The sequence below is a fragment of the Psammomys obesus genome, unplaced genomic scaffold (assembly GCF_907164565.1).
Source record: "Psammomys obesus unplaced genomic scaffold, mPsaObe1.curated_primary_1811, whole genome shotgun sequence".
Classification (NCBI taxonomy): domain Eukaryota; kingdom Metazoa; phylum Chordata; class Mammalia; order Rodentia; family Muridae; genus Psammomys; species Psammomys obesus.
In genome coordinates, this window is record NW_026596088.1 from 9,608,511 (window position 1) to 9,624,008 (window position 15,498).

Below are 15,498 nucleotides of genomic sequence, written 5' to 3' on the forward strand. Positions count from 1 at the left end.
CAATTCCGTTCCTATTGATCTGGAACAGAGCATGTGTTTTGTGAGCTTGACTTCTTTTTTGGAGAGCACTCAACGGATGTCTCAGTGTAAGTGTGCTGGGTGTATTGTGTGCTTGAGCTGAAATGTCCTGGTGGCTTTGTCAGTTTCTTTTCCTTAGCATTCTTGGAGCTTGTACCAGTTGGAATGCTCTTGGCTGCAAGTAAAAGAAGATCCAGCTAGCCCTAGCTATTGGGGGGTCTGGCAGAAGCCACCCAGGCTGGGCTCTTTCTGTTTCTTCTCCACTATTCCTTGCACACAGAGGTATACGACAATAAGTTAACTGACCTAAAGAAGAATGGAGAGAATGAGTAATGTCATTTCCTATGATCATCTCGACAAAGCCAACTTGAGCATTAGAATGGGAAAAACGGTAAGCTAATGTTTCCATGCTGCCTTGTGTGCTGATGGCTTTGAGCATGCTTCTGCTGAGGAAGAAGTTGGAGCAAGGATGAGGGTTTGAGGGGTTCATGAGATGGATACCAGGGAGTACCAGTCAGGGAGTGCAGAGCAAAGCAAGGGCAGATGTGATGCTGGTGCTGGTCAGTCTTGCGGACAACCAGGGCTTGGTCCTCTGGAAGAGTGCTGAGGTCACTGGGTCATATCAGGGATGATGAACTAGTGGGCTACGGGCAGATCCTGCTGTCTTTGAGGGATGTATCTGCTCCCCTACACATGCAGACCAAGCATTGTGGGGCAGTCCCAACGGAAGGGGATTTAGATGCCGCTCTTTGCACATGGAGCAGGGGTGACAGCGGTGTGTGCGTGTGTGCATGTGTGTGTGTGTGTGTGTGTGTGTGTGTTTGTGTGTGTGTGTGTGTGTGTGTGCGTGTGTGCGCACGCGTGCGCTTTACACAACATCTGTGGATGATGGCAAAGGGCTGCAATATTGATCCTGGTGTAGTAAATAAATTTTAACATGTAGGCATATTTCCAAACACGGGCTGTCTGAACAATGGGGATCAATTACATTTCCTCAACTCAGGTCAGCAAATCAAATATTGAATGAGTGTTTGCTGTAGACTATGAACATCGAAGGCTTACCCCAAAGACTTTGTGTGGTAGAGTTGTTTTTAATTAATTAATTAAAATTAATTCACTGTACATCGCAATAATAGCTCCCTCCCTCTCCTTCCAGTCCACCTTCCCTCTGTCTTCCCTGTCCTTCCTCTTCTACCCATCAGAAAAGGGAGGCCCCACCCACCCATCCAACCACCCCAGCACATCAAGTCACATCAGGATCGAGCACATCCTCTTCCTCGGTGGCCTGGCAAGTCATATACAAGAGTTCCCATGTGATTTACTCTCTTTTAAAAAATAATGTCTCAGGCCTGGGCAGTGGTAGCACACATCTTTAATCCCAACACTCGGGAGGCAGAGGCAGGTGGATATCTGAGTTTGAGGCCAGCCTGGTCTCCAGAGCAAGTTCTATGACAGCCAGAGCTACACAAAGAAATCTAGTCTCAAAACATAACAACAAACAAGCAAACTCAGAATTTTATTTTTCATCAAAAAGAAAGTAAATATATATATTATAGAATAGTGTAATGCCAGTGTGCAATGTAAAATATATATGTTGTAAAGATATATCAATAGCTATGAGATTGAATATTCTGTAACAAAATGGGAACAATTGGAATGTATAAAAAAGAAAAAGGTTTAAAAACACAATATGAACCAGCTAAAGAAAAATAAATTTGCATAAGCATTTAATATATCTTGATGTGACTCATATTGGAGAAATAAAAATAAACAATGAAACTGAAGTTTCAATACACATAAAAAGAAATAAAGAAACATTTCTCAATAGAGAATGTAATTAAAGATTTGTGGAAACAAGCACTCCGTACACTGGGAACACACAAATGAAGAGCTACAGCCTTTTTAGGATGAGCTGAAGAATTAAAAAAAAAAAAAAAAAAAAAAAAAAGGATTTGTTTTATTGCATTTGAAAATCTAAAAAGGTATAACTCTTCTACACTAATATGTTTCTGATTATAAAGAAATATAACCCAAAAAGATAATAAATGTCTGCCTCAGATCTGACATGTTAATCTTAGTCCTCAATGAACATAGAGCTTACAGCTCTGTTCTCGCTCTAAGTTCCTCTCTTCTGACCATCATGTTTTGTGATGTATTAGCACAGTGTGGCCAGTCATGGCAAAGGTTCTCTGGAAGAGAGATGGACTGGGCCTATGTTCTCTGTCAGGTGATTCTTCTGCTGACGAGGGTCACATAGTCAGGTCCCATGACTCATCCCATTCACTCATAGTGTTGTCTCCTAACCATGGCAAGGTTGAACCTGCCTCTTGCCAAAGAGGAATTCTGAAATCCTGCTTCCTTCCAGGTCGTAGGAACAGTTAGGGCTGGGGCAGGCCAGCTCTTACAGGGAAGACTGTGGCTGCCTGAATGGTTGCTATTGAGAAGGCAGGCACCGATGGTGCATAGAGCCTTCAGGGATCCTTCTTTTTCCTTATGCCTCCATGTGAGCAGGGATTGCACGTCCTGAGCCTGCATCTGCACTGTATCTTGATAACTCACCTCGAAAACAGCCCACACAGAAGATGGTAGGCTTCCACAAAGTGCTGGTGTGCTGTGTCCCCAGTACCAGCATCTGGGCTGCATGCTGCTCTAGGCCCTGGCCTACAGGGCTCCTCTGTGGCAGGCACAATAGTTTTCTCAGTCCTATGTTCCTTTCCTTAACAGTCACCTCTTCTGACGCCATCTTTTGAACAGTTTCTTAGGGATTTCTCTCGTCTGAGCTGACTTTGATTCTCTTGTGACTGCAGCTCTTGCTGGAACGTGAAGAAACTTTGTTACATTTTTCTCTCCCTCAATTGATCCTCCTAATTTGACTTCCTTTCTTGAAAGGGTAGCAATATGGTTTTGAAATTCAGGTCCCATGTTAGTGCTCACAGGATTGTGAAGGGTTTTCTCCCTTCTCTGGCCCAAGCAAATACTGTTGCTTTATTTCCAATTATTAAAATTGATAACTTGTGGGATATTATAAGATGCATCTGGGGCCCAATTCTTTGTTGCAACACTCAAAAGCATCTGGAGACATCAACAGGTGTGACCTCTGGACTCTAACTCACGCCTCTAACACTGTTGCTAGGTACCCTAGGCATAGAACTACTTTACCACAAAGGTGTGTATATTTTATGCTCAGAGTGTCCATTGCTAGCACTCATCTATTCTCCAGAACACCCAAATGAAATGCCCTCCCAGTCTCCATTCCTAGAAACAGCCATTGAGACAGCCAGTCTTCCTGCATTCTTGCCAGGAATGGCTACTATCAGTTGCATTCTGCTAATTTGACGGGCTCATTTTTATGTACGAGTGAAACTCTTACAGCTACATCCTGCCATGAAATCAGTGCCTGTGGACTCCCTGGAAGGCAGTGGGCAGGAGCAGACTGAAGCTGGCCATTGCTCCACCTCTCTGATTTGCCACATACACTTTTTAGGCTCTTTGGAAGATTAACAGATATCAACCGGGGTAATTCTGCAAAGAAATGAGGGCAGAGATTCTCAGACAGAACTTAATGGTTTCTGAGTAGGGGCTTGATATGATTGGCTGCATGACCCCCTTTGCCAGATGTCAGCAAATCAAAGACATTCACTCAGCTGAAAGCAAATCATTCAGGCGTGTGGGCAACACACGTAGCCAGAACCCAGTGTGCTTGGCTCAGGGTAGTGAAATAAATAGGACTTAATTTATATTTTAAAGTCTTTTTATCTCTCTTTAAGCCCTTGTGCTCCACTGAAATGGAACTTGATGGAAGTGGGAGGAAGGGAAGAACAGGAATTTAATAATGCATTGCTGTCATACCTCAGCTTTGCTTTTTTTTTTTTCCTTAGTGTTTATTTGGGGGCTAATATTTCCCTCTGCTTCCCTTTCATGACTCTTGAGTCCTGTCCTTCTTAAGCCACATTGCCTCTGCTAGTCTCAAGTGAGACCACAAGAGCTGGCACCCACTTTGAGCAATGAGGGCCTTCTGGGTCAAGCTGGGTCTCCTACCCTTCTCTCCATAAACCCCTGTCTGCCAGTCAGCTGCCATATTGGTGAGATTAGCTGGTAATTAACAGCCCACCCCAGCCAAGCAGAGGAGAGGACTCAATTAGCAAAATGTCACCGCATCTAATTTACTTTGCTTATCAGAGATTTAATCTCTAATGACTACAGGAAAGAGAGCAGGGCACCTTCAGTACAAGTGATCTGAGGGGTTTAAAAGCTTAAATGTGGTCTCACCTCACTGTCTGCCGGTTTGTCTGGCAGTGAGAAGGCTGATCATGCCAATGTGGGGAACTGTTGTGCTGATATTTGGATCTTAAGCCTGAGGGGAGAAAAGAGTAAACGTTTTTGTTGTTTAAATCCCTCACTGCCCACTTACATGTTGAGATAGGTATGTTTATTATACTTATTTGATAAGAAAGCTTTCCTCATGAACTATTCAAATAAAGGGTTAGGGGGAAAAAGGTGTTGTTTATTTGTTTAGCTTTGGGGTTGAGGCAGTGTCTGCTTTAATTGTTCAACTTTGTCAGTGAATGAAGAAAATGATCATATGCGAATAACTGGGTGTAACTGTTTTTCCATAAGACTTTGTTTTCAAAAGCCGGCTGTTACTCAAGGCCAACCAACACCTGCTCTGTGATCCATCATTGAATCAATGTGGGTTGCAAAGAAAATCAATTTTGCTGTTGTTGTTGTTTGGGTTTCTTTCCAACATAATATTTTTATTGATTATTTGAGAGCTTCACATACTGCACCCCAATTCATTTCCAAGTCTTCCCAGGTCCACCCCTCCCAACCTTGTGAGCTCCCCCCCAAAAAAAATTTTTTGTGTGTGTGTGTATGTGTTGTCAATACACTCACTGGAGCATGCTTAAACTCCCAGTGGCCAGCCCCTTAAAGAAAACTGAGTCCTTCCCTATCCCCACCCCTGTCGGAAGCCTCAGCATCCCTGTCACAATCTCTAAGAGTTCTCTTCGATGGCTTCCTGTCTAGACTGTCTCTTTTGAGGTTGGGAATCAGAGTTTTAATGTCACTCATTCTCAACTGTGAGTCTGCAGTCATCAGTACCCCTGCAAAAGAAGCTTCCTTGCCCTTAACCGTCAGCAGCATCACAGATAACGGGCTTCCTCATGATTTCTAGCCACAGCGCAGACCACGGACCTCAGCCTGGTCTCTGGAGGCAGCAAAGACCTTGGGCACCATCACGGCCTTCTCGGGTAACATGGGTCACAGACATCAACATGACCTCCTGCAGGAGCGCAGATCACAGACAAACACGTGGCCCTGGCTGCAGCAGAACACAGACACCATCATGGCCCTCAGCAGCCACACAGACTGTGACATCAGCTTGGCTTCAGGTGGCAGCACAGACCACAGACATCCACACGGTCTTTGGTGGTAACATTGGCCGAGGACATCAATAGGACTCCAGCTGCCGTAGGACCACAGACACCAACATGGCCCTTGGTGGCAGCATGGACCACAGACCTTGACGTGGCCTCAGGTGGTAGCACAAGCCACGCATATCAACATGGCCCCCAGCGGCAAACTGGATCATGGACATTAGCACAGAATCCACAGGTATCCGTCTGGCCTCAAGCAGTGGCATAGGCAGCTGACATCGACATGGCCTCCGGTGATGGTAGCACAGACCAAGACTATCCACGTGGACTTCAGGCATCAATACAGTCCGGGGCAGCTGCACGGACCATGGACACCCATCTGGCCACCAGGGGCAGCACGGACCCTGGAGCTCTTTTTGGGGAATCCCAAACCAGAAAACCATTCTCGGTCTCACACATCCTGCTGCTGCTCGGAGCCGAAGCCGGTGTGTGGCTCAACAGCGTGTTCAGGGCAGAGCCTGCAGGAGCTCCAGCCTGCTGCACACCACCCTCTGGCCCTGCTTAGCGATGACATGCTCCCCTGTCCTTCCCCCACACCTCCCCCACACCTGTCACTGTGTTTGCATCTCTACTTCTGCCTCTCTCGCTGTGCATGTGCCGCTCTGTTCCTCTGTCTTTCTCACCTCTCCATTGCATATTTGTTCATCCAAGTGGCAAACTGAGGTGTGTCAATATATATATAGATGTGTGTGTGCATGTACATATATCTTTGTATGTGTGTGTGTGTGTGTGTGTGTGTGTGTGTGTGTGTGTGTGTGTGTCTTTTCCCAAACAGCTTTACGTGCAAATACTCATTGCAAGGAGTCATTGGTCTGGTTCAAGGTTTCCGGTTTCTGAAGTACCATAAATACTGGAACACTGCGTGCAGAGACTGGTCTTGGATATTCTGCTGTTGTCCAGAGTCAGGGTGGCCTTATGGTTAGACAGGAGATCTGGGGGTAGGATCCATGAGAGCTCCAGGCTGCCTCACACCGCCCCACCCTTGGATCCAGCCACCGTGTGGCTCTCGAGGCTCACTCGTACAACCATTGTGCTTGCAGCCTGTGGTGCCTCAGAGCCTCACTGCGATCTCACGCGGGCTGCAGTGAGACAGCTCCGTGCCGAGGGCCGGCTGTATGGGTGAGGGCCAGCCCCCTTCAGCAATGCCACACTTTTTTGTCAGCAGCAGCCGAGCGTTCCCGTATTGCTCTCATACTTTTTGCTGCTGAGTCTCTCCATCTGCCCCCTGTGCTGTGCTATCTTTCCCTTTGGATTCGGGAGACCTGCCTTTGCTGTGGTGGTCGTTTTGGAGATACTGCGGGATCTGCCGATTCTTTCTCGCAGCAGGGCAGCGCTCTGGCTTGGGCTTGGGTTCCAGCCACCATGGTTTCTCCGTGGTGGCTGCAGGGCTGACCCTGAGGGCAGGAGGGGGCACTGGCTTGGTGGTAGCATTCATTTCTCATCCTTGCACCAAGCCCCACAGGGCTTCTGTGTAAAGCAAATCAATTTTAAAGACACAAAATAGAATTAAAACCATGTCAGTACATCACATTCAACATGAATAATAACTGTTTCATGAAATTTCCACTTCTGGTGTGTTTATGTATGTGCACTCAGAAATGCCTGCATATTTGGCCTGCATATTTGTATATGTCCCTGTGCATGTGTGCGCTGGATTGAGATCTATAGTGTATGTCTTACTGTGAATTATGGTCATAAAAGGTAAAAAACACTGTTTTAGCCCAACTGCCCCCAAAGTAAGTCTTATTATCCCTTGCATTTTTCAGATAAGGAAACAAGGATATTAAATGACTTGCTAAAAATCATGCAGCTGGATCCCAAATCCATCGTCCCTCATAGCAGGCTCTTGGAGGCAGAGGACAGAGTCTGAGACAAGTAGCTGAACACATGGGCATCTTACCCATCACATAGGGAACCTTCAAGATACGGCCTTCTCCCTTGCCCACTCTGCAAAATTTCACCAGGAGTGAGACAGTTAAATTCTTCAGAGTGGGAGGAAGATAAAGGCACACAGGTGACAGGTCTATTGCCCAAACTGAGCTGAACATCTCTCTGCAGAAACCAGCAAGCATCTTCTTTTCCCTCTTGGTGTTTTTATTACAATTGTTATTTATCACAGTGTATTTTTCCCCCAACACATTTTCAGAAAGTCAGTTGGAATTGATTTGAGACTCTAAACAGTCTCCTGAATGAAAAAGCAAAGTGCGACCTATTCAAACAGTTCCTCTTCCTTAATCTAGTAACACAGGAGATGCAATTTAAATGATAATGTTAACAAAATTCAAGAATGCAAGGCTGAACTAGTAGTATTTTTTTATTTTTTTGAAACCCTCACAGAAAGACAAATGGCCGAGACATTTATATCTGCAGCAGTTATTAAGGGGGAAATGTTCAACCCATTAATTCTGCCGCTGTGGTGCTGACTACGAACAAGAATGAGCACTGAATGCTGAGGACTCCAGCAGTTCCTGCAAGATGGCGGCTAGGAGAGCCGATTCCATAGCCACACCCTGAAGCTCCAATCTTTCACTCCACAGCCTTCACTCAAGTTCTGCCGCATTCTTGATTCTGTGAGTTGGACTCCTCCAAATTTGTTCTTTTAAATTCAGGCTTTGAGTCACTTGGTAAGTTTGTGTTTTTTACATCCAACCCTCGGTGAGTTGTCTGTTGATCAGTTAAAGACAGGTCTCCTTGGCAACCATGTTTTACTTGAGGTACACATCATGCATACAGAGCATAGAAGGCGGAGCCACCAGTAATAGGGTGTGTACGTGTTAAGTTTCAGTGAAAAATAGTTAAAAATGAAAGAAAGCATGTCTAGATTTAAAAGTGCATGCCTCAGAACTGAGGAAGAAAATAGACTGTGTGTGGTCCTGGAATTCGAGTTTTAGGGCAAAGGCCTGGGGGACTACGGGAGCTGAATTCAGGCACCTATCCTGTTAACGCTAGTCAGAGCAGAGTAACTGTGTAAGCTGGAGAGAAGAGATAACCAGTGATGTGGCCATACTGAGGAGAACAGAACAGGCCCAGCCACCCCCAGCCTGTCTTACGAGTGCTGACACAAGCTTTAAGTTTAAACCGAGAAAGACAGCAAGAGGCAGGTGCGGTGAAGCTGCCCTGGGCAGGTGTGCTCTGCTCATCATTGTCTCCTATGTCTGCAGGAGGTGGAGGTGTGGTTGGGGCTCAGAAGAAGTCCTTACAGCATGAGAACAGTACTTCTCAGCAGATGATGGCTTCTGCTCCGGCCAGCAGCCTCACCTTAGTGGAAAATGTTAGGTTCATCCGGGAGGTGGGATTTGGCTGCCCTGAAACCCAAGGTAAATGCAGCTTTAATGGGGTGGCTGAGACCTGTAGAACTCTTGGGAGGGTCTGTCACAGGATGTCATGAAAAAGCAGCAGAAAGATGCTTCTGTTATTTCGATCTTTGTGCTTTCAAGCCTTGATGGGTTGGCTGGATAGACACCCTCTGAGTGGTTAACACCCACATAGAATCCCGCAGGAATCTGACACAAGGTTAAGGAGATAGAAATGGAATGTAGGTGGAGATGCTGGTCTTTCATCTGGCTCTCTGACACCCTGTGATCCCAAGGGAAGAGTCATTGCCTTTTATCAAGAGTAGCTTCTGACCACCTGTTACAGTCCCACTACTTAACAAGACCGGTCTCACTTTGTTGTTGTTTTTCTTCTATGTGCTTTTTAAAGAGGCCCTGTGACCCTCTCTGATTAACTCTTAGAAGGAGAAGCAGAAACACAAGATAGGAAATGTGCCTGTCAGCATCTTAGGGCTCAGAAGTCTGGGACTCACGTCCAGAGAGGCCAAGACAAGGTGTCCAAATTAATTGCCCCCTGTTCCTCTCCCACAGCATGGAGGGCATGCTGGAAACAAAATGCACTGGACTCTGGAGGTCCTGCATGCCAAGGCTGAGATCTAGGGTGCAGACGCTCCTACCAAGTCTATGCCACAACAATGCCCCGAAGAGCCAGAGTGTAGTAACAGCTCATTATCCAACCAGAATCATTCCTCCAGCAGCATCTCCTGTCACCAAATACGGCTCAGGGAGGTTCAACAGTTGCCCTTCGTTTGGGAGTTTCATAATTCCATTCCAAGGACATACATTTCTTTCAAGAAACGATCAATTTGGCCTTCCAGAAGTTGAAAGATCTGAAAGAGCATCAACCTTCCTTATTTTCTTCCAAGCCAGGAAAGCCAGCTCTGCTTGTATTATATAGATCTATAGCTTGGCATCAGGTTTTTACACACACACACACACACACACACACACACACACACACACACACACATTCTTTTTCCAAGAGAAAAATTCCAGTTCTTAGAATTGCAGATACTTTGTGCTTCACAGGTTCATGTCTGTCTGACCCCCGCTGACCCCTGGGCGAGCCATAGATTGACAGTTAAATGACTTGCCATGCTCACATATGGAGTCATGGGAGGGTCAGATGAGAATAAAGTCTCTTGTGTGTCTGTGTCTCCACTAAACTCTGGTAGGAGTCCCTAGGAAAATGATTTTGACTCTCATGGCATGACCAGGAAGAAGCTAATTCACCTGGAAGGGAAATGCTGGGCCTGCCTTTGGACTCCTTTTGAGCAAAGCCACACTGTAGTTAAGGTGAAGAAAGCACCGTGCTAGCAACCAGCAAGTCTGAAATCCATCATTCCTCAGCCCTGGGCAGACATTTGCAGAACAGTGGTCCTTTGCACAGGTACTAGGGCAGACCCCTGGAGGACAGAATGAACTTGGTGTGCAGTCTGGAGGACGGGAACATTTCTGCCTCCTTTATTGTGACCTTTCTCCTTCCTTTTCAGTCCTCTTTAAATACATGAAATTGATAATTGTGTCTGAGGAAGGCTGAGCTGATGGCCCTCACGCACATTTCACGGAGACCTGGAAGCACCAGTATGGCCACGAACCCCACAATTAGAGGGAATTGTTTTAAGAGAAGAGGCATCAGGTTTTTCCACTTTGGAGTCAGAGAGATCCTGTGACTAATTTCCTCCAGCCTCTTCCTTATCAGTATAAAAAGCAATAAAAGAAAAAGTAATCAAGAAAAATCAAATTGTCTTAAGCACTTGGAGTAATAATGGTGGCAGCAATCAGCAACAACAGCCAGGGCCGTGTTGCGGGTGATGCATTTTAAGCACGCGCCAGACTCTGCAAGGGCTGGCTGACTCCCCTTCTGTCTGGGAAGCACCGTGAGGGGAGCTGTGATTCTCACCACTCTGGGGTCATCTCCGTGGAGCTGTCTATAGAGAATTGCCAGACTTCTGTGCGAATGTGGCGGCCAGAGGCCAGTGTCCAGCATCTTTCCTCAGTCACCGTCCACCCTACCTTTTGAGACCTGGAGCTCACTTAGTGATTTGGCCAGCCTGGTGGGCCAGCAGGTCCCAGGGAGTCTCCTGTCTCTTCGATGCCAATGGTGGCTTTCTGGGCACACACTCCTGTGCCTGGCTTTTGAGCTTTTATATGAGGCTGAGGATCCAGACTCCGACCCTTATCACTCCCTACCAAGAAGCCCAGATTTTTGTAGCTAGTGGAGCTTGGACTTGAACTCATGCATATTCACTGCAGTGCTCTATTGCTTTTTAAATTTTTGTTTTGGCTGATTGGTTGACTGGCTGAATTTTGAGATAGGGACTCATGTATCGCAAGCTGACTTCAAACTCACGAAGTACCAGCGGATAACCTGTCTCTACCTCCCCAGTGCTGTGACTGCAGGCATGTGCCCTCCTGCCCTGTTTATAGTGTACTAGAGTACTGTACAAATTGAAAGTTGTACAGTGATCAGATTATCCATGTCTAGCTTCCAGTACGATAAGAGAACACCCTAGCAACTGAGCCACACCCTCAGGTAGCTGTCTTACTTCTTGAAGACCATCTTTTCTACTGTCAGTTGTCATATTGGTATAAAGCAGGGGTTTATGCTTTCTTTTGTCATTGGGAAAAGCCATTAATTTGTCAACTTCTAAAAATATGCTAAGATGTACACAAAATTTACTATTAATACTGTAACCTTTTTTTGAGATAAGATCTTGCTGTGTAGCCTAGGCAGGCCCCAGGCTTGTGGTCCCACTGCCTCAGCCTCCAGGGTGCTGGGGTGAAAGGTGTGTTCCACCATGCCCAGCTTAGACTACATACCATCTTGAGTGTGATGGGATGGCGCTAGATATATTCAGAACGCTATGCACTTCTCACATTCCCCATTTCTGGAGCATCTCTGTCTCCCCAAGCAGAAACTCTATATCCATAAAACAACAACTCTCATTTATTCTCTTACCCCATTCTCTGGTAACTTCTAGTGTCCTGACTCTATGGATCTGCCTGCTCTAGGGACCTCAAATTAGTAGAGGGACATGGTTTATCCTTTTGTGTTTGATTCCTTTCACTTAACATCATCTGTTAATCATGTGTATCAGAACCCCAACCCCCTAAAAGGCAAAAAAACCAAAATACCATTTTATATCACATCACACTTTGTTTACTCATCAGTCTGGAATGAGATGTTTGGATTGTTTCTGCCCTTGAGCTGTTGACAATAAAGTTTCTATGAACACTGATTTGCAAGTGTTGCTCCGAGTCTCTGGCTCCATCATCATTATCACCTTCATCACCGTTATAACCATCATCATCTTCGGAACACTGATGTGCAACTGTTTGCCTTGAGCCCCTGGATTCATCATCACCATCATCATCACCACCACTACTACCACCCTTACCACTATCATCTGAACAATGATGAGCAAGTACCTGAGCCTCCGATTTCTTCTCCATCATTGTCGTTGTCGACATCATCATCATCATCACCATCACCATCATTGTTTAGTGTATACTTACAAACAAATTCAGTGGACCATACATTCTGTTTAAATTTTGTGGAAGTGCTTACCTGTTTTTCATAGTGGCTATACAATTTAGAACGCCGCCTGCAACATACAGATGTTGCCATTTCTCTGTGCTACCCACCACGTATTCTCATGTTTTTATGATAGGCATCCTGATGTCTGTGAAGTGGCATCTCATTACGGTTTTCATCTGCATTTCTCACCTAACTGACACTGTTTGGCATCATGCTCTACCTGTATTGTTATTCGGTGGCTCTTCTGAACAATGTCCCTTCAGATCCCTTTCCCACTTTTAGTTGGCTTGTTCCAATTCTGCCATTAATCTTGCTGTTGTGTGGTAGCAGTTTGTCACATTCTGCATATTTGCTCCTTATTAAATACATGGTTTGCAATTAAGCTTATCATCCTGGGAGTGTCTTTTAACCTCTGATGGTGGATTTGATGAGGTCTTGTCCATGTATTTTCTAGTTGTTACCTGTGCTTTTGATGTTATACGCACATCATTGCCAAATCCAGTAGTGTAGATATAGCGACTTCCTCCAGCATTTTTTTTAAAAGAGGTTTTTATCTTTTACATTTTGACCTAGGGACTGGTATATGCTTGGGGACCATTTTACTACTCAGCTACACCTTCAGCTTTCATTGTCATTGATTAATTTGTATATATGGCTTAAATAGGGACCTAACTATGTGCTTCAGTGTGCAGCTATATGGTGTATCAGCAGTCTCCTGAGAGAACTCCCCTTTCCTATTGGATGGAGTTGGAACTATGTATTACTTTTCTCAATGCTGTCTGTCATGGTAGGGAAGGCTTGGTGGTGGGGTGTGAGGTCACTGGTTACCCTGCATCTGGAATCTGGAAGCAGAGTGGACAGGAAATGGGGTTAGGCTACAAGACCACAAAGACTACCTCCAGTGATTCACTTCCTTTGGTGGGTTCCATCTCCTAAAAGTTCCACAACCTTCCAAAGCAGTGCCACCAGTTGGGGACCAAGTGTTGAGACACATGAACCCATGGGAAACACGTCTCATTCAAATCACAACAGCACCTGGTAAGAAGTTTCTTGGCTTTGGATTGCTTCTGGGGCTTCTGGGCTGTTGCAGTGGTGCACACACCTGGCCTTACAATGGCGCTGCACAGCTTATTGGACCTTTTCAGGGAAGTTTGAAATCAGAAAATCAAGAAAGGCTCATTCGACGTCATGCTATGAAGACTGAAGTGTTTGTAGACTGAAGACTAGCAGCAGTTGACGCAATGGAGGCAACAGGAAGCCATTTTGAAAGCTGAAGCCTCTTCTGGGTTCATCCATGTTCTAGGCTTCCTCAGAGTTTGTGTCCTATTCACCATTTTATTTAGTCTTACAAGTGGAGGAAGGGCAGGGATGAAGACCCAAAACAGTGCTGGTTGATTAGAAATTGGTCTGTTGTTCTTGAAGGATGTTTGAAAATAAGACTCATAACCATAAGATGGCCCACCATTTGACCTAGGACCAGACAGACCATGAACAAACAGACTTGTGCAAATTTTTTTTCTACAAAGATGTTCTATCCAGTATCATTATGTTACCATAGCAATAAACAACAAAAAGAGTTTGAGTGGCATTGGTTAAATTATAGTGCAACCATTCAAGGGGATACCAGGTGGCTATTTGAAATGTGTTGTCGGAGAATATTTGTAGACATGAAAAGATGGTAATGATAAGTATTTAAAAAATTTAAAAACCTCTGATATGTACTATGCAATTTCATAATTGTCAGATTTGAGCATCATAAAATACATATGCACATATGCGTGCTCGCTTACACACACACACACACACACACACACACACACACACACAGTATTTACATCATTATTCATAGCAGTTATGCCAAGTCTGACTCTCCAAGTTGAGTCTAAGACTGGAACTGGTGTGAAAACACTAATGTGAATGAATTGGAAAGAAATCAGGGGAAGCAGGGTAGAAAATTGACAGATTGCAGTGTAAGGCCAGTGTTGGAGAGTGCATGGCCTCAGCCTAAATCCCACAGAGAAACTCACGGCTGTAAATTGTACCTAAGGTTTGTTCTAATCAAAGGCAAAACAAAAACAAACAAACAAAACAGCCCTTCAAAGTCCTTTACCAGTGGTCACTGGTGAAAGCCTTTTTGAGAGATTACAAACTCTCAAGCACTCTGGATGAAGCAGCTGAGGACAGCCACTGAGGCACCAGCATGGGTAGAGTCAGGGATTTGAAAGCATACTGATGCTAAAGAAAAGTGATGTGAAAGCTGTACAAGAGCCTAGAGGACTTGGCATGTGGCTCACCGTGATGAGCCCAGCATCCAGGAGGGAGGGGTAGTTTGGGCTACACAGAGAATTCACGCTAGCCTGGACTATGAGACATTATCTCAAAGCAAAACAAAACAAAACAAAACAAAAGGGATCTCAAGGTATTCGGATAGAGGACCCCATTTAGTATTTTATACTTTATTTTGTAGACAATGACTGAATTATTTTATAATAACGTGTTATTTAAAATTATATATGGAAACAAAAGCCTGTCAAGGCCCTCTTCAGTCTCTGTTTCACAGAATTATGTGAGGAAAGGAAGCTCTTTCAGTCCACTCAGTACTGACTGTTCTGTAACCGTCTCAATGAAGCTACAAGGCTCTGAAGTCTGTATTCCAGGCATTGATCTACCGCTCATAGCAGTGAGTTCAATGGAAACAGTGAAGAAAGCAGCAACAGGTGCGACCATGTTGTACATTAATATTAATGATAATCATGGCAGGTGGTGGACTGGCCCATGTCCTGGAGAGGTAGGTGGTGCTCATGTGTGTCATTTCACAAGGCCCTTCCAGTGATTCAGTGAGTTAGGACCTCGGAATAAGTTCGTTTCCAGGTTGGAAAAATCAAGGCCAGAAGAACCTAAGTCATGCACTCCAACAAAGCAGTAGGAGGCACAGCCTGGGCTCTGCCAAGTTCTGTCCAGTACCATGTTCTCAGGAGTCTCTGCGTTGAGAAGATCCGAGTCACGTGCTAAGGGAGCCTTTGATTCGGATCCTGGTAGTATACTCCTTCTTGTCGTGTGCAATTCTAAGAATATTTTTTTCAGCCGCTTTTACCAGCCTTGTTAAGAAAGAAAGAAAGAAAGAAAGAAAGAAAGAAAGAAAGAAAGAAAGAAAGAAAGAAAGAAAGAAAGA